Source organism: Pan paniscus, chromosome 3 (genome assembly GCF_029289425.2).
Source record: "Pan paniscus chromosome 3, NHGRI_mPanPan1-v2.0_pri, whole genome shotgun sequence".
Classification (NCBI taxonomy): domain Eukaryota; kingdom Metazoa; phylum Chordata; class Mammalia; order Primates; family Hominidae; genus Pan; species Pan paniscus.
The window spans coordinates 151,935,992-151,955,460 of record NC_073252.2 but is presented as its reverse complement, the minus strand read 5'-3'; the positions used below and the strand labels follow the sequence as shown (position 1 = coordinate 151,955,460).

Genomic DNA, 19,469 nt, shown 5'->3' with positions numbered 1-19,469 from the left:
CCAACCAAGCCCACCTCCAACACTGGGGATTATAATTCAACATGAGATTTGAGTGGGGACAAATATCCAAGCTATATCATTCTGTCCCTGGCCTCCCCAAATGTCATGTCCTTCTCACACTGCAGAATACAATCATGCCTTTACAACACTCTTCCAAGTGTTACCAAGTGGTAACTCATTCCAGTGGTAACTCAAAAGTCCAAAGTCCCATCTGAGACAAGGCAAGTCCCTTCCACCTACAAACCTTTAAAATCAGAAACAAGTTATTTACTTCCAAGATACAATAGGGGTATATACATATATCCCCATTCTAAAAGGGGAAAATTGGCCAAAAAAAAAAAAAAAAAAAAAAAGGACCTGCAGGCCCCAAGCCAGTTCAACACCCAGCAGGGCAATCATTAAATCTCAAAGCTTCAAAATAATTTTCGTTGACTCTGTCTCCCACAATTCAGGGCACACTGGTGTGAGGAGGGGGCTCCCAAAGAGGAGCAGGGATGCAGGAAGCAGTGTCTTGAGGCTGTGCAGGGCAGCAGAACCTTGGGCATGGCCCATGAAACTGTTTAATCCTCCTAGGCTTCAGGAGGGAGGGGGCCTTCCCTGTGATGGGAGGGGCTGCCTCAAAGGTCTCTGAAATGCCTCTAAGGCCTTTTCCTTGTTAGTCTTGGATATTAGCATTTGGCTCCCTTTTAGTTATGCAAATATCTCTAACAAGTGGTTGCTCCACAGCCTGCTTGAATTCCTCTCCTGAAAAAGCTTTTTCTTTCTTTGCCACAAGGCTAGGCTGCAAATTTTTCAAAATTTTATGCCCTGTTTCCTGTTTAAATATAAATTCCAACTTTAAGTCATTTCTTTGCTCCCACATCTGAGTATAGGTTGTTAGAAGCAACCAGTCAACTTCTTGAAAACTTTGCTACTAAAAGATTTCTTCCACCAGATCCCCTAGGTCATCACTCTCAAGTTTAAATTTCTGCAGATCTCTAGGTCATGGACACAATACAGCCAAGTTCTTTGCTAAGGCATGGCAAGAGTGACCTTTGCTTCAGTTCCCAAAAACTTCTTCATTTCCATATGAGACCTCAGCAGCCTGGACTCAATTGTCTTTATCACCTTCAGAATTTTAGTCTCAACCATTAACCAGTCTCTGAAGTTCCAAACTTTCCCTCATCTTCCTGTCTTCTTGTGAGCCTTCCAAACTCTTGCAACTTCTGCCAGTACCCAGTTCTAAAGTCGCCTCCACATTTTCAGGTATCTTCATAGTGTCACGCAAGTACGTGTGAAGAGAGTCCACCAACAGGCTTTGTGTGAGCAGCAAGGCTGTTTATTTCACTTGGGTGCAAGTGGGCTGAGTCCAAAAAGAAAGTCAGCAAAGGGAGATAGAGGTGGGGCAGTTTTATAGGATTTGGGTAGGTAGTGGAAAATTACAGTTAAACGTGGTTATCTCTTGCAGGGCAGGCAGGGGCCGGGGTCACAAGGTGCAGGATGGGGGGATTATGAGACTCATTGTCCAGGGGAGGAATGTTACAAGGTCGATTGATTAGTTGGAGTGGGGCAGGAACAAATAACAATGGTGGAATATCATCTTTTGTGGTTCTTCAGTTGCTCCAGGCCCTCTGGATGTATACATGCAGGTCAGAGGGGATATGATGGCTTAGCTTGGGCTGAGAGGCCTGACATTCCTGTCTTCTTATATTAGTAAGAAAAACAAAACAAAATAGTGGTGAAGTGTTGGGGCAGCAAAAAATTTTGGGGGTGGTATGGAGAGATAATGGGTGATGTCTCTCAGGGCTGCTTCAAGTAGGATTAGTGGCAATGTGGGAACTTGAGTGGGAGAGATTAAACTGAAGAAAGATTTTGTGGTAAGGGGTGATATTGTGGGGTTGTTAGAAGGAGCATTTGTCATATAGAATGATTGGTGATGGCCTGGATGCAGTTTTGTGTGAATTGAGAAACTAAATGGAAGATACAAGGTCTGAATAAAAGAAGGAGAAAAACAGGTATTATAGGACTAAGAATTGGGAGGACCCAGAACATCCAATTAGAGAGTATCCAAGGGTGTTCAGCATAATTATTTGCTTGGTTGGCAAGTTTTTGGGCTCTATCCTTGAGTTTTTTTTTTTTTTTTTTTTTTTTAATGTTGTTCTATACCAGGCCAGATTGATTTAGGTAAAAAAAAATTCTTCATTTAAAAATATACAGAGTCCTCTTTTTTTTTTTTTTTTTTTTAGCAGTGAGTAAGTTGAGGCCTTGGTGGTTTTGGAGGAAAGAGAAATGCAAAGCCAGCAATTGTTTGTTAAAGAAGGATTAGAAACAGCTAGGAGAGAGTGAGTGAGATTGATAGTGTGGTGGAGATAGCTGGGGAGAGGTAGAGGGTGGCATAAGAATGGGAACGAGAATAAGAGTGAGTATACAAGTAAAGAATAGGACTTCATCAGGGTGAAAGTATTGGAGGGTGCCCTGTCAGCAAAGATCACCTACCCACTCCAAGAGGGAGTCAAGAATGGCAGTTTAAGGTAAAACTAGGAGATATCAGTTATGATGGTTTACAGAAAAAGTGTAAACTGGCAGTGTAAACAAGGGCAGGGCATTTATGAGTAGTTGGGAATGGTGAATAGGAGAAGATAGTAGGGATGACAAGTTTTTAGGGTGCAGTCCAAGTAGTGGGGGTGACTATGTAAAGCCCTGTTGCAAAAAGTAGGGTAAGGATGAATAGACATAATAGAATGAAGAGATGTATTAGGCTCATAAGTGTTATTACTGTTCTTCAGAAATGAGAGTGAGTTTAAGGGAAGTAGGGGTGAGTACTTGCGACTTCCAGGAGGAAGAGGAGAGATCAGGCTGGCTGGCTGACAGATACAGCTTTATTCTGGAACAGTGATATGGAGGGGGGCAATCACTAGAACAGGAATGGAGAGGGTCCTGCAGGCCTGCAGTTGGGGTACTATAGATGACTAAGCAGGGTCCAGTCCATTGAGGTTGTAGAGTTTGAGGGGTCAGATTCTTAACAAGAACTGATCGTTCAGCTAGGGTGTCTTCATATGGCTGAGAATCTGGAGTAGGCAAGAGAAGATTAGCAGCCTGGCGAATTTCCTGTCTCGTCTGCTGGAGGACTGGAAGATAGTCATCTAGAGAGCTGGTGTCTGGGACGAGGTTGGGGCTGAGCAAGAAAGTGCGTCCATATAAAAGTTCAAGTGGACTGTACCCTGTAGCATCTCGAGGACAGACTAATTCTGAGAAGGGCAAGAGGTAAAAGTACTGTCCAGTCCTTTTTAAGTTGGTCACTGAGCTTGGTGAGGTGTGTCTTTAAAAGACCATTAGTCTGTTCTACCTTTCCTGAAGATTGAGGACGCTAAGGGGTATGAAGGTTCCACTGAATACCAAGAGCCTGAGAAACTGCTTGGGTGATTTGACTAATAAAGGCCAGTCCATTATTGAACTGTATAGAGGTGGGAAGGCCAAACTGAGGAATTATGTCGGATAGAAGGGAAAAAATGACAATGGTGGTCTTCTCAGATGCTGTAGGAAAGGCCTCTACCTATCCAGTGAAAGCATCTACCCAGACCAAGAGGTATTTTAGTTTCCTGACTTGGAGCAGGAAACTCCAAGTTTCCTGGAGTTTCCCAGGAGTAAAGTCAATTTCCCAGTCCTGGGCAGGGGCAAACCCCTGAGCTTGATGTGTAGGGAAAGGAGGGGGCCTGAACAATCTCTGAGGAGTAGTAGAATAGCAGATGGAACACTGAGAAGTGATTTCCTCGAGGATAGATTTCCATGATGGAAAGGAAATGAGAGGTTCTGAGAGATGGGCTAGTGGCTTGTAATCTACATGGAAGAGGTTATGAAAGGATGACAGAATAGAATGGGCCTCTGAGGCTGGATGGAGATATTTTCCTTGGTCCAAGAACCATTTGCCTTGAGTGGGGAGGGATTGATAGGTGGAAACTTCAGTGGGAGAGTAAGTAGGAATGACTGATGAGAAAGAGAAAAACTGGCCGTGAGGAAAGAAGTAGGAATACTGGCTGCTTCTTTAGCTGCCTTATCAGCATAACTGTTGCCTTGAGCAGTGGGGTCTGAGGCCCTTTGATGGCCTTTGCAGTGAAGGACTCCAGCTTCCCTTGGAAGTAAAGCAGCCTTGTGAAGAGTTTTTATTAAAGAGGCATTAATGATGGAGGACCCTTGCGTAGTGAGAAAACCTCTTTCAGCCCATATAACAGCATGGTGGTGCAGGATATGGAAGGCATATATAAAGTCAGTATAAATATTGACATGCAGTCATTTTGCAAGAGTGAGGGCTTCAGTTAAGTCTAGGAGTTTGGTTTGCTGAGAGGTAGTGGAGTGGGGCAGAGTGGTAGCCTCAATGATAGGTGTGGAAGATACTATAGCATAGCCTGCCTTTGCTGGTGAATTGTGATTAGGCCTGGTGGTACTGCCATCAATAAACCAAGTGTGATCAGGGTGAGGAACAGGAAAGAAGGAAATATGGGTAATGGAGTGAATGTCAGGTGGATCAGAGAGATACAGTCATAGGGATCAGGTGTGGTATCAGGAATAATGTGGGAGGCTGGATTGAAGTCCGGGCCAGGAACAATGGTAATTGTAGGAGAGTAAACAAAGAGTGAGTATAGCTGAAGGAGCTGGGGGGCAGAAAGTATATGCGTCACATGTGAGGAAGAAAATAGTTTTTGAAAGTTATGAGAACTGTAGAGAGTGAGTTGAGCATAGTTTGTGATTTTGAGGGCCTCTAAAAGTATTAGAGCAGCAGCAGCTGCTGCATGCAGACATGAGAGCCAGCCTAAAACAGTAAGGTCAAGTTGTTTGGACAAAAAGGCTACAGGGCGTGGTCCCGATCCTTGCGTAAGAATTCCGACTGCACAGCCCTGCACTTTGGCTGTGTGTAATGAAAAAGGTTGGGATGAGTCAGGGAGAGCTAGTGTGGGAGGAGTCTCCAGAGCTGTTTTTAAGGAACAGAAAGAGGAGTGGGGAAAGGATTTAGGATCTATGGTGTCAGCTAGGTTTCCCATTGTGAGTTTATATAATGGTTTTGTTAGGATGGCAAAACCAGGTATCCAAAGGTGAAAGTATCCAACCATGCCCAGGAAGGAAAGGAGTTGTTGTTTTGTAGAAGGGGTTGGGGTTTAGAGATCAGCTGGACACAATTGGCAGGAAGTGCACTTGTGTTTTCATGAAGAATTATGCCAAGGTAGGTAACAGATGAGGAAGAAATTTGAGCTTTGGAGGGGGATACACGATATCCCTTGGAGAATAAATGTTGAAGGAACAGGAGGGTGTCTTGTTGAGAAGATTCAAAGGAGGGGCTACAAAGTAGAAGGTCATCAATATATTGAATAAGGTGAGAAGCAGAGGGGTAGAAAGAAAGTAAATCATGAGAAAGAGCTTGGCCGAACTAATGAGGACAGTCCCTGAAGCCTTGTGGCAGTATAGCCCAGGTAAGCTACTGGGACTGATGGATATCAGGGTCAGTCCAGGTAAAAGCAAAGAGAGGATGGGACAAAGGGTGCAGGGGAATAGTGAAAAAAGCATCTTTAAGATCAAGAATGGAATAGTGAATTGTGGAAGGAGGTATTGAAGATAGGAGGGTGTACAGGTTTGGCACTATAGGATGGATGGGAAGGACGATTTGATTAATAAGGCAAAGATCCTGAATCAACCTGTAAGACTTGTCTGGTTTCTGGATGGGTAGGATAGGGGAGTTATAAAGAGAATTTGTAGGCTTTAAGAGGCCATGTTGTAACAGGCAGATGATAACAGGCTTTAGTCCCCTTAAAGCCTGTGTGGGATGGGATACTGGTGTTGAGCGGGTAAGGGTGATTAGGTTTTAATGGGATAGTAATAGGCATGTGATCAGTTGCCAGGGAGGGAGTAGAGGTGTCCCAGACTTGTGGATTAAGGTTGGGGGATATGAGAGGAAGACACAAAGGAGGCTTTGGGTTGGGGAGAAGGGCAGCGATGAGATGTGGCTGTAGTCCAGGAATAGTCATGGAAGCAGATAATTTAGTTAAAATGTCTCAACCTAATAAGGGAACTGGGCAGGTGGGGAAAACTGAAAAAGAGTGCATAAAAGAATGTTGTCCAAGTTGGCACCAGAGTGAGGGAGTTTTAAGGGGTCTAGCAGCCTGGCCGTCAATACCTGCAACAGTTATGGAGGCAAGGGAAACAGGCCCTTGAAAAGAAGGTAATGTGGAGTGGGTAGCCTCCATATTGATTAAGAAGGGGAGAGACTTACCCTCCACTGTAAAAGTTACCCAAAGCATCTGTGATGGTCCAGGAGGTTTCCAGTGCAATTGGGCAGTGTCAGTCTTCACCCGCTAAGGTGAGAAGATCTGGAAAGGAGTCAGTCCAAGAGCCTTGGGCCAGAGTTCCAGGGGCTCTGGGAGTGGCTGCTGGGCAAGTTGGATAGTCCGATTTCCAGTGGGGTCCCACAAAGATGGGACATGGCTTAGGAGGAATCCTGGGCTGCGGGCATTTCTTAGCCCAGTGGCCAGATTTCCAGCACTTGAAGCAAGATCCTGAGGGAGGAGGTCCTGGAGGAATGCCTGGCTGCTGCAGTTTAGGCATTTTGAAGTTCTTGTGTGCTGGAGATGTGGCTGGGGTTTCTCTCACAGCAGAGGCAAGTAATTGCAACTCAGAAATATGTTGTTGCTTGACTGCCTCTTCTCTATTATTGTACACCTTGAAGGCGAGGTTAATTAAATCCTGTTGTGGGGTTTGAGGGCTGGAATCTAATTTTTGGAGCTTTTTCTAATGTCAGGAGCAGATTGGTAATAAAATGCATATTGAGAATAAGACAGCCTTCTGGCCCCTCTGGGGCTAGGGCAGTAAAGCGTCTAAGGGTTGTTGCCAAATGGGCCATGAACTGGGCTGGGTTTTTATATTTGATGAAAACTAGCCCAAACACTAACTGATCTGGGAGAGGGTGGATAAAGAAAAGGAGACTTAACCTTGACTATGCCTTCAGCTCCAGCCACCTCTCCAAGAGGAGATTGTTGGGAGGGCTAGTCGCGGAGCAAAACTGTAAGCTGGACTGGGTGTGAGGATGGGAGGTGATAGAAGGATTATAGGGTGGGGGAGTGGAGGCTGAGGAAGAATTGGGACTTGGCTCGGCCTGGCGAGGAGCAGCCTGAGGAGGAGGGGAGAGGTCAGATAGGTCTGTAGAAAAGGAGGATTCAAAGGACTCAGAGCTTGGGGTGGAGACTGAAGGGACAGACAGGAGAGAAAGGAGAATGAAGAAAGATTTGGGATGAGTCACATTGGGAGCAGATACTAGGGAGGGAACAATGTGTAAAAGAATGCCTGGACATCAGGCACCTCAGGCCATTTGCCCATTTTACGACAAAAATTATCTAGATCTTGTAGGATGGAGGAATTGAAAGTGTCATTTTCTGGCCATTTAGAGCCATTGTCGAGTTTGTATTGGGGCCAAGTGGTATTGCAGAAGAAAATAAGAGGCTTAGGTTTTAGGTCAGGTGAGAGTTGAAGAGGTTTTAAGTTTTTTGGAACACAGGCTAAGGGAGAAGATGGAGGAATGGAGGGCGGAAGGTTGCCCATAGTAAAAAGGTAAGTTTAGAGAAAAGATAGGGTAGAGACACGGAGGGAGGGAGGTGGTACTTGCCACCCACAGGAGGTGGTACTTGCCACCAAGGGGAGGTGGTACTTGCCACCCAGGGGAGGTAGTACTTGCCACCAAGGTGAAGGATCAAGGCAGGGGTCCCTGCGGTGATCAGACACACCTGGAATGTGGGTGAATAATCAGGCAGGCATCCCTGCAGTGATTAGACACCAAGGGAAGACTGTCTTCCCGAGTCCATGACCAGCACCGGAGTTTTGAGTTCACAGATAAAACACGTCTCCTCTGTCTCTACCAGAAAGGGAAAGTAACCAAAATTAAGGAAGGGAGAGATTGAAGGGTGGAAGGATAGCGAGAAAGGTTGGAGAAGAGAATAAAAAGAGGCTGCTTACCCGATTTAAAATTGGAGAGATGTTCCTTAGGCTAGTCTGAGGACCTGACATTGTAGGTGGATCTCCTCACAAAGAGAGGCGAGGACAGGGGACCAGTCTCCTGAAGGAGTCCCCCTGTCCTGGGTCTCCAGCACCAAATGTCACATGAGTCCGTGTGAAGAGACCACCAGACAGGCTTTGTGCAAGTAATAAAGCTTTTTAATCACCTAGGTGCAGGTGGGCTGAGTACAAAAAAGGAGTCAGCAAAGGGAGACGGGGTGGGGCACTTTTTATAGGATTTGGGTAGATAGTGGAAAATTACAGTTGAAGGTGGTTATCTCTTGCAGGCAGCCACAGGAGTCATAAGGTGCAGGATGGGGAGATCATGAGACTCATTTTCCAGGGGAGGAATGTCACAAGATTGATTGATTAGTTGGGGTGGGGCAGGAACAAATCACAATGGTGGAATGTCATCTTTTGTGGTTCTTCAGTTGCTCCAGGCCCTCTGGATGTATACGTGCAGGTCACAGGGGTTATGATGGCTTAGCTTGGGCTCAGAGACCTGACACAGCAATGTCCCACCCCTGGTACCAATTTTCTGTGTTAAGCCATTCTTGCATTTCTATAAAGAAATACCTGAGACAGTAATTTATAAAGAAAAGAGGTTTAATTGCCTCACAGTTCTGCAGACTTTACAGGAGGCATGATGCTGGCATCTGCTCAGCTTCTGATGAAGCCTCAGAGAGCTGTCAATAATGGTAGAAGGTCAAGAGGGAGCAGGCACATCACATGGCAAAAGCAGGAGCAACCCAGAGAGTAGAGGGGAAGTGCCATACGCTTAAACAACCAGATCTTGTGAGTACTCACTATTACAAGGACATCACCAAAACATGAGGGATCTAGCCCCATGACCCAAACACCTCCCACCAGACCCCACCTTCAACACTGGAGATTAAAATTCAACAAGAGATTTCAGTGGGGAAAATATCCAAACTATACCACTCCCTGGTAGAGCTGATGCATAAAGGAAAAAGAGAAAGGAATCAAAACTTGTCACTACTGAAAACCACTCAACTCAAAAATAAACAATAAGAGAGAAAGGAGCAAAGAATATACAAAACAACAAGAACACAATCAATAAAATGGCAGAAGTCCTCACCTATCAATAATAACATTGAATGTAAATGGCTTAAATTCCCCACTTAAAAGAGATAGACTGGCTGAATGGATAAAAATACAAGATGTCCCCCCAAAAAATATGCTGCCTACAAGAAACATACCTCACCTGTAAAGACACATATAGACTGAAAAATGAAAGGATGGAAAAATATATTTTATGCAAATTGAAGCCAAAAGTGAGCATGAACAGCTATACTTATATCAGACAAAACAGACTTCAAGTTGAAAGCAGTAAAAAGAGACAAAGAAGGACATTGCATAAATAATAACAGAATTAATTCAGCAAGGGAATATAACAATTGTAAATATATATGCACCAAACACTGGCGCACTCAGATATATAAAACAAATATTGTTAGATCTACAGGGAGAGATAGACTTCAATATAATAATAATTGAGGACTCCAACACCCAATTTTCAGCACTGGATAGATCAGCTAGATGGAAAATGAACAAGGAAATATCAGATTTAAACTGCACCGTAGATGAAATAGACCTAACAGACATTTACAGAACATTTCACCCAACAGCTGCAGAGCAGTCATTCTTTTCATCAGCACATGAAACATTCTCCAAGGCTGACCATTATGTTAGGACACAAAAGAAGTCTTAAAAAGCTTTAAAAAGTCAAAATCATATCAAGTGTTTCATCTGACCACCAGGGAATAAAATGAAAAATCAAAAACAAAAGTAACATTTGAAACTATACCAATACATGAAATTAAGCAAAATATTCCTGCATGATCAATGGGTAATGGAAGAAATTAAGAATGAAATTTTAAAATTCCTTGAAACAAAAGAAAATAGAAACACAACATAGTAAAACCTATGGGACACAGGAAAAGCAGTAGTAAGAGGCAAATTTACAGCAAAAAAGCCTATATCAAAACTAGAAAGATTCCAAATAAACAACCTACCTAACAATGGAAAAAGAGACTAGGAAAGCAAGACCAAACCAAACTCCAAATTAGTAGAGGAAAGAAATAGTAAAGTTTAAATTAAAGATTAACTTAATATTAATATCAAAGTGACAAACACATAGCTAATATCTTACGGAAAAGCTTCCAATGTTTCCTTTAAGACCGGAACAAGACAAGGATGTCAACTCTCACCACACTTATTCAACATAGTACTGGGTATTTTAGCCAGGGCAACTAAGCAAGAGAAAAAAATAACAGAAAATACACAAAGTTGAGACTAAAAAAACAACAAAGATGAATGAAACAAAAAGTTAGTTTTTTGAAAATATACACAAAATCAACAAATCATTACCTAGGTTAGCTAAGAAAAAAATAGCTAAGACTCAAATAAATAAAACCAGATGGAAAAAATAAAAACAAATGATCATTAGAGACTAACATGAACAACTATATGACAATAAACTTGAAAACCTAGAGGAACTGAATAAATTCTTAGGTACATATAACCTACTAAGATTGAAACAAGAAGAAATAGAGAACCTGAACAGACTTATAAGAAGCAATGAGATTTACTCAGTAATAAAACGTCTTCCAACAAAGAAAAGTTCAGAATTGGATGGCTTCACAGCTAAATTCTTCTGATCCTTTAAAGAAGAATTAATACCAATCTTCCAAACTATTTCAAAAAATTAGAGCAGAGGGAATTCCTCCTAACTCATTCTATATGGTGAGCATAATCCTAATACCAAAACCAGGCAAGGACACAACAAAAAAAGAAAACTACAGACCAAAATCTCTAATGAACATAGATGAGAAAATCCTCAACAAAATACTATCAAATTGAATCTAACAACACATCAAAAAGGTAATACATTATGGTCAAGCAGGATTTATCCCAGGAATGCAAGGACGGTTTGACATATACAAATCAACAAATGTCATATCACATCAATCCAAAGAAGGCCAAAGCCATATGATCATGCAATAGATACAGAAAAGGTTTTGATAAAATTCAACCTTCCTCCATGATAAAAAAAAAAAACTCTTATTAGGAATAGAAGGAAACTACCTCAAAATAATAAAAGTCATAGATGACAAACCCACAGCTAATATCTTACAGATTGAGGGAAAGCTTTCAGCCTTTCCTTTAAAAACTGGAACAAAACCAGGATGTTGACTCTTACCACTCTTTTTCAAGATAGTACAGGGTAGTCTAGCTAGAGCAATTAAGCAAGCAAAATAACAGGCATCCCAATGGGAAAGGAGGAAGTCAGATTGTCCCTGTTTGTAGATGACATGATCTTATATACAGAAAGACCTAAAGACTTGACCAAAAAACTCTCAAAACTGACAAATTTAATAAAGTTGCAGAACACAAAATTAATATACAAAATATAATATTAATATACAAAAATTAGTAGTATTTTTATACATGAACAAGTTAGCTGAAAAAGAAATCAAGATGACAATCCTATTTATAATAGCAAAAAGAAAAAAAACTAAAAATAAATTTAGCTAAGGACATAAAATCCTCCTCCCATGCTCACGGATCAAAAGTATTGTCATTGTTAAAATGACAATACTATCCTAACCAATCTATAAAGTCATTAAAATCCCTATAAAAATAAAAAGGACATTCTTCACAGAAATAGAAAAAAAATCCTGAAATTTGTATGGAACCACGAAAGACCCCAAGTAGCCAAAGAAATCCTGAGCAACAAGAACGAAGTTGGAGGTATGACACTACCAGACTTCAAAATATACTGCAAAGCTATAGTAACTAAAACAGCATAAAAAGATACATAAAACAGTGGAGCAGAATAGGGAACTCAGAAGATAATCCACATATCTACAGCCAACTGATTTTTTACAAAGTCACCAAGAACATGCACTGGGGAAAGTGCTGGGAAAAGTGGATATCCATATGCAGAGAATCAAACTAGACCCCCTACCTCTAACCTTATACCAAAATCAACTCAAACTGGACCAAAGACCTAACTGTAAGATCCAAACCTATAAAAGTCCTAGAAGAAAACATAGGGGAAATGCTTCAGGACTTGAATTTGGGAAAGATTTTATGAATACAACCAGAAAACATAGACAACCAAAGCAAAAATAAACAAATGGAATTATATCAAACTAAAAAGCTTATGCAAAGCAAAAGAAACAATCCACATATTAAAAAACAATCTACAGGATGGGACAAGACATTTTCAAACTATTCACCTGACAGAGATTAACATCCAAAATATGCAAGGACTCAAACATCTCAACAGCAAAAAACCCACAAACAATGCAATTAGAAAATGGGTAAATGATCTGAACAGACATTTCTCAAAAGAGCACATACAAACAGCCAAATACATGAAAAAAATGATTGTCATCACTAATTAGCAGGGAACTGCAAATCAAAACATGATGGGGTATCATCTCACCCTAATTGGGATGGCCATTATTGAAAAGACAAAACAAAAAATGTTGGCAAGCATGCAAATAAAAGGGACCCTTATGCACTGTTGGTAAGAATGTAAACTAGTGTAGTCACTATGAAAAACAGTGGGAAGGTTCCTCAAAAACTGCAGATAAAAACACCATATGATCCAGTAATCCCACTACTGGGCATTTATCCAAAGAAAAGGAAATCATTATATTGAAGAGACATCTGCACTCCCATGTTTGTTACAGAACTACTCACAATAGCCAAGATATGGAATCGATCTAGTTGTCCAATAAGATGAACAGATAAAGAAAATATGGATATACACACAATGGAATACTATTCAGTCATAAAGAATGAAATCCTGTCATTCACAGTAACATAAATGAAACTGGAAGATATTATGTAATGTGAAATAAGCCAGGAACAGAAAGTTAAACACCACTTGTTCTTATGTGTGGAAGCTAAAAAACATTTATCCCATTGAAGTAAAAAGTAGAACAGAAAATACTAGAGGCTGGAAAGGAAAGGGGAAGTAGGGGAAAGGGAGAGATTTGTTAAAGGATACAAAATCACAGCTAGATAGGAGGAATAAACCCCAGGGCTCTTTAGCACTATAGGGTGACTATAGCTAACAGTAATATATAGTTTCAATTAGATAGCAGGAGGATATTGAATGTTCCCAACCCAAGGAAATTATAAATGTTTGAGATGATGGATATGCTTATTATCCTAATCTGATCACTATACATTCCATGTATTGAAACATCACCATGTACCCCATAAATATGTATAATTATTTTTTGTCAATTAAAATATTTTAATGTGATATTTTAAAATATCAAAAATAGTGGGAAAATGTATGAAAAACTCAAAATTTTAAATAAAGATAGTGTGGTACAATAAATAATATATATTTGGCTTTTGTCTCTGCATTCCTGGCACAGAGCTTCTAAAGTCTTTGGAGTTTCCTGACTCATAGGTGCATCTTTTGTTATTCATAATGAGCCCCTTTCAATAATACTTGAGTTTATCCTAATGAGGCAAATTTTGGTTGGCCCCTAAATAGTTTCAGTCTAGGGACTAGTCACCAGAGGAAACAACTATGTGATTACAGAGTTAGAACTTTGAGCCCTATTCCCAGACCTTCAGGGTGGAGAGAGAGCCTTAAGGTTGACTTCAATTACCAGTGGCCAATAATTTTCAAGTATGTCTACAAAATGAAAACTTTATAAAAACCCACAAATGATGGGGTTTAGGGAGCTTCCAGATTAATGAAGCCATCGAGGCATTGATATGCTCTGCGAAGGCTTGGAAACTCTGCACCCTACAGCCCCCAAACCATGCCCTATGTGTCTCTTCCATTTGGCTGTTTCTGGGTTGTATCCTTTATAGTAAACAGTAATAGTAAGTAAAGTGCTCTTCTGAGTTCTATGAGTCATTCTGGTGATTTAAGAAACCTGAGAAAGGAGTCATGGGGACCCCCAAATTGGCAGTTGGTGGACAGAAGTGGGAGTAGCCTGGGTGCTCTATTTGTGACTGGCATCTAAAGTGGGGGCAGCCTTGTGGGACTGAGCCCTTCACCTATGGGGTCTACACTAACTCCAGGAGTTAGTGTCAGAATTGAATTAAATTATTGGACACCAATTGGTGTTGGAGAATTGGTGTGGAAAACTACAATTATTTGGTGCCAAAGAAAAAATCACATTTGGTGTCAGAAGTGGTATAAGAAAACACCACACGAATGGGATCAGTGACACTGTTGTGCCACGCCATAGGAGAGCCAGAGGTAAGAGAAAGAACACTAATACTGACCTCATCTCTATTTAAAATGCTGATATTTTGTTTATCATGCATTGGGGGTATTAATTTTTATTTAAGAAAATACTGCATTGAAATATTTATCCTGATTACTAAGTCTTGACTAGTAAAATGAAGAAAGTATCATTACAATAATCAAGGAGTCTACAATTGAAGCAAAGATTTGCCTCTGGATGTTATCTGAGAGAGTAGCCATGGAGAATGAGCTGTTCTGCAGTTAAGCAAATGCATTCTTCCAAGATCCCAGGGGTGTGGGGCCTTTCTCATTTGTAGACTGTACTAGCCCCTCAAAATCGAACAAATAACACTACAAAATGGGAAGACTTGAGTTCTGACAAGGCATGGGATAGGGAACTGAGCTGGGCATGGGTCTGCAGGGGAGTGACGAGGAAACCGCCACCTGGGGGCAGCAAGACTAGAAAGGGAGATCAGAACTGAATCCAGAGATAACAGACCAGCTACTCCCAGGTCCCGGCAACAAGAGCAGACACCAGTGCTTGGTGGCTCCAGTGATGGTGGCTCTGTTTAATTCCTTCTTAGAGCCTTGAAGTAATTAACTTAGAAAAGAATAATTCAAATTCCATCATATATATGGTTTCAGTATCAACATTTGGTCAAAAAAAATTAAGGTATATTTCTTCACGGTGCTTTGCATAATATCTACACAGCTCTAGATTTTTGCAACTCTTAATATAATCTTGAAATCTCTTGGCAGCAACATTTGAATACCAAAGCTTTTGCTAACACCCAGAGCACTGGGCTCCAATGTGCTAGTCCAAGTTTGCTGTGTGAAATCACTGTCTTCAGGCAGTTTGGAGCAATGACTGACAGCGATGTAATTCTAGAAGCCCAAAGCTGAGGCTCTACAAGAGGATCATATTTTCTACTCAAAGCCAATTATTTTCCCAAGCTATGAAATTTTGCCACTTGAAAGATTTTTCTCCATATCCTATGCAAGAGAGTATCCTCTGAAATAGTTCACCCTGTCTACACTGCCGTCTCAGACACCTATGGCATATCAGAAGTATTATGAATCAATGGATTTTATGAGACTTGGTGACAACTTTATGTTATTGAATCTCATTTTTTCTAAACTGTCCCTACATGATTTTTTTCTCCATATTTTGTGGTATTTCTTGGATGACACTGCAATTTTCAAAGATACTTTAACCTATCTCTTTTTTGTTTGCGTTGCTGCTGCTGTTTGTTTATCGGCTTGACCTGCTTTGCTTTAGGTTGGGTTTGTTGGGAGAGAAAGAATATAACAGAATTCTTCCACTCAGCTCAAAATTTTGCAGTTCTGGGCTGGGCGCAGTGGCTCACGCCTGTAATCCCAGCACTTTGGGAGGCCAAGGTGGGCGGATCACCTGAGGTCAGGAATTCGAGACCAGCCTGGCCAACATAGTGAAAGCCTGTCTCTACTAAAAATACAAAAAATTAGCCAGGCATGGCCATGCACACCTGTAGTCCCAGCTACTCAGGAGGCTGAGGGGGGAGAATCGCTTGAACCCAGGATGCAGAAGTTGCAGTGAGCCGAGATGGTGCCACTGCACTCTAGCCTGGGCAACAGAGTGAGACTCCATCTCAAAAAAAAAAAATGCAATTCTGAAACCTTATGTCTTGGTCTTTCCCCCTGACAGAGGGGAGGAAATGAGGCCCCTATAATTAAGGCTCTAATCAGTGTCACTCAGCTGGTTGGTGACTGAGGCAGGAATAAGACAGCTTCCGAGCTGCTGCTCCCCTCATTTAAATCACACAATGTCTCAACTATCTGGAAGCAAAGTTTGGTCTTTATGGCATCTACTGAATGACACAGAGTTGTAGCGGGTGTTAAAATCTCCCCTTCCTAGAATGGTATAAGATCCCCAGTAGCTTATATAGGGCCTACAATATGGGCAAGAGACCTAGACTCCAAGTCACTCCTCTCCCTACAGGAGGCAGCTGGTGAAGACTAGTTCTTCTCTCTCTGTCAATCACTGCTGGTCTGGATAACTTCTGAGGCATTCCTCCCAAGTCTGCTCCAGGGACCAAGGCAGGTGGAGGTCCCCCAGAGACCTTCCACATCCTATAAAGGCATTTAGTGTCCACCCTCCTCCTGTATCCTTTGGCTGCAAAACACTGTCCACATGCACCCCACCCCATGCTCAGCCCCTCTGGGTCTCTAGGAAGATAAATCCTCTCCCCACCCCTGCAGAGCAGCAACTCCCTTCAGCCCAAAGCACTGGCCTCTATTCCCTATCAGGTTAGAATCTCCATTAAGGGGCCAAAAATGCAAAATCTGTTTCTTTCTTATATGTTGGAATCCTCAGAAGCCTCCGCATCTGAAGCTTCCCCTCCCTCCACCCACCCTTTCCCCAAACCCCAGGTATGACCTCTCAGTAGATCTACAGCCCTGGGCTTTAGCAACCTCCGCTCAGCACTTACAAAAAACCCTCAGAGCAGAGCTCCTACCATCCTGACCAGTTCCATGAAATAGGGGAAAACACTGGAAGGATAAACATAGATTAATATTTACTTAAATTATCTAGTCATGCCTGGATAATATGCTTATGGGGAGAACAGATTCTTACATATCAAAGGGGAAAATATTTGAAAGCTTTGCTCAAGAGACTTAAATTGCTTCATGTTAAATAATGTTTTAGGATTATGTATTCAAAACAATAAACACTTCAGAAGAGTTTTATGATGGGAATTTTTATACTTGCATTAAAAATAAGGTGAATTTTAAAATTTTTCTCACTTTATCAAAACAGGGGATCTGTTCCCCTCCCTCTTACTTTAGTTTCTATTAGTTTCCTACGGCTTCTGTAACAAATTACCCCAAATTTAGTGGCTTAAAGCAACACATACTTATTATTTTACCATTCTGGAGGTCAGCACTCATAAAATCAAGGTGTCAGCAGAGCTGTGCTTTTTTGGCTTGGGGGATCCTCAGGGAGAATCTGTTTCCTTGCCTTTTCTAGCTTCTAGAAGCTGCCCGCATTCTTTAGCTTCTGCCCCCTTCCTGGCATCTCTCCTCTTGCCATCTCGGTTCCCACCTTCCCATCTCCTTCTCTCACTAGATCTCTTGCCTCCTCCTTTCATTTATAAATGACACTCGTGATTATATTGGCCCACTGATAGTCCAGGATAATCTCCCCATCTTAAGTCCTAACCACATCAGCAAAGTCCCTTCTGCTAGGTAAGGTAACACAGTCCATGTTCTGAGGATTACAATGTGAAGTCATTATTCAGCCCACCACATCCCTTCTCCAATTTGCCCTCATTTTGGCCTCCTTGACCCTGCACTCTCTCCTCTCTTGCCACCCTGGCCTCTGGCCCTTCAGCATCTCCCAGACACTAGAGTCCTTGCCCGGGCTGCTCCCTCTGCGAGGTGGCCCATTCCCTAGTGAGCTTTGACACTCATTCCTTCGCCTCCTCCAGCCCTTTGCTCAAACATCGCCTTCTCACGGAGCAGTTTTCTGGCCAACTTATTTAAATGTTCAATTCCCTCCCTTATCCCTAGACACTTCTTGTCACCTTCCCTAATTTATTTTTTTCCCAGAGTAATTATTATCATCTAGCATATCACATATTTTACTCATTTACTTCTTTTATTTTCCATTTCACTCATCTTAAATGTAGGCTTTATGAGGGAAGGAATTTCTTTCTTTTTTTTGAGACAAGGTCTCACTCTGTCATCGAGGCTGGAGTGCAGTGGTGTGATCACACCTCACTGCAGCCTCAACCTCTTAGGCTCAAGTGATTCTCCCACCTCACCCTCCTGAGTAACTGGGACTAAATGCATGTGCCACCACACCCGGCTAATTTTTTATTTTTTATAGAGGTGGCATCTCACTATGTTGCCCAGGCTGGTCTTGAACTCCTAGGCTCAAGTGATCCTCCTGCATTGGCCTCCCAAAGTGAAGAATTTCTTTTTTCTTTATTTTTTTATGCTGAAACCCTTGGACTTAGAAAAATCCTTGGCACATCATAGGCTTTCAGTAAATATTACTTAGATAAATATGGCTGGGTAATTTATTAGAGAAGCTTCAAAGTTAATATCTGTAAGTTTTATATCTCAGGCTGGTTAGACTCCCAATAAAGCACTTTCCCTAACTCCGGCAGAGTGGTGAAGCCCTGGCTATCCAGTGAGTTCTGGGAATCCACTGGAAAAAGAGGGCTGAGTCCTCACTACAAAGTGCACATCATTCACTTAATTCTCAATTGTGCCAGACACCCTCTGTTTTAATGTCCCCAGAGACCTCCCATCTTTGGCTGGATAGGAGAAGGACAGTATTCTGGCTGAGTGTGGTGGGAGAAGGAACCCAGAGGTCAATGGCGTTTTAAACAGACTTTCAGCCAATCTTCCACATTTTAGGTGCATCTCACTCTCACTTCAGAGGTACCCTGTGTTGTCAGCTCCTGAGGCACTGGTGGACTCTGCAGTCTAGGTTTTGCTGATGCCTAAGTTCCCCGTTACCTATTAATATTCCCTTTTCTATAAATCCTTTACCACTCACTCAATTGCTTTTCAGACTCCTAAGTTTTATTGCTGTTTTCTCCCCACTATTCTTCCCTTCCTTGTGAGCATATGCCTTTAACAAATCCTTTCGCTGTTATTTAATTGAGATTTCAGGAAAGGATAGCATAGATGTGTGATCATCCCATCATCTTCACTACAGATGACCCATGCTTACTATCGTTTGGGGTCTTATGGATCAATACACTGATCCATTGTGTATTCTGTGTGTCTACTGAGTTTTTAACTTGAACTTTAGGAGAAACTATGTTCCAAATTATACTTAAATTATGACTGGCCACATTTCCATTTATGAGTAACACCTCACAATTGAAGATTGCTTTAAGTTGCATGGGCATTTTTGAATTCACCTAACTTAATCCTGTGAGGTAAATGAAGATCTGAGACTCAGAAAAAGTGCCACAATATACCCAAGACCAACACAGCCAGTCAGTGGTGGGCCTAGCTCTCGAACATGTCTTCTGGCTTCTGACTAAACCATGTGGTCTCTCTTTGTCATGTTGCCTTTCTTCCTACAAAGAAGACAAATTAGGAAAATGTGTTTCTTTTCATAAATGTGACACAGCACAGAAAGCTTGCTGAAAAAATAGTCACATTCCTGAAACAATCTTGGAAGCCTCCCCACTCTGGTCTTGTGCAG

General features: G+C 41.7%; 1 long non-coding RNA gene across 1 annotated transcript in view; it reads right to left on the bottom strand.

The window, feature by feature from the left end:
• LOC134730293 (uncharacterized) overlaps positions 1–19,469 on the bottom strand; it is a 462,039-nt gene that overhangs the window by 220,281 nt on the left and 222,289 nt on the right. The window lies entirely within an intron of this gene.